Genomic DNA, 577 nt, shown 5'->3' on the forward strand with positions numbered 1-577 from the left:
TCTATACAAAAACTTCCAACCACTGCAACAAGTTTTAAGACTGCATTTTAGCCTTACAAGCACACAAAACATGTTTGGTTCTCAAAAGCATAATCAGTATACTCCCAAGCCTCTAAAAGGAATGTAAAATTGGAGCTAAGGGTCTAAGATACCATCTGCAAAGTATGGTGTATGGCACTCCAAAGAAACCATCACTAGTGGGTTAATAACCTCTGTCATTTGCTTTCACACAAGTGGAGGACAAAAGAGGTTGAAAACTTTGGACTGTTTCTTTTAATTGGATCCTTTAGGTATAAAACTGTTCTCCCATATGTAATCCAAGATGGTAATGGCTTGTCATTGTTTAAAATATGGTTCAACTTTCAGAATGTGTTCATGTGTAATGATGTTCGATTTTTCAGCCATTTCCTGTGAAAATCATCTGGCCCTACTTATGTTTAATTTAGTATCGTATAACATTACATAGTGTCCACTAGCGTGTAGATGACCATGTCATTTTGCTCATAATGCACTCCATCTCTTTTCAGTTCAGATATCCTCTCATCATCTAAAACATTCTATATTTCACTTCAAAGAA

General features: G+C 35.7%; 1 protein-coding gene across 1 annotated transcript in view; it reads left to right on the forward strand.

Moving 5' to 3' along the window:
* Positions 1 to 577, forward strand: part of LOC119594319 (peroxisomal carnitine O-octanoyltransferase-like) — a gene marked incomplete in the record, with an annotated part of 54,557 nt that overhangs the window by 9,154 nt on the left and 44,826 nt on the right.

This window comes from Penaeus monodon, chromosome 33, assembly GCF_015228065.2.
Source record: "Penaeus monodon isolate SGIC_2016 chromosome 33, NSTDA_Pmon_1, whole genome shotgun sequence".
Taxonomy (NCBI): Eukaryota; Metazoa; Arthropoda; class Malacostraca; order Decapoda; family Penaeidae; genus Penaeus; species Penaeus monodon.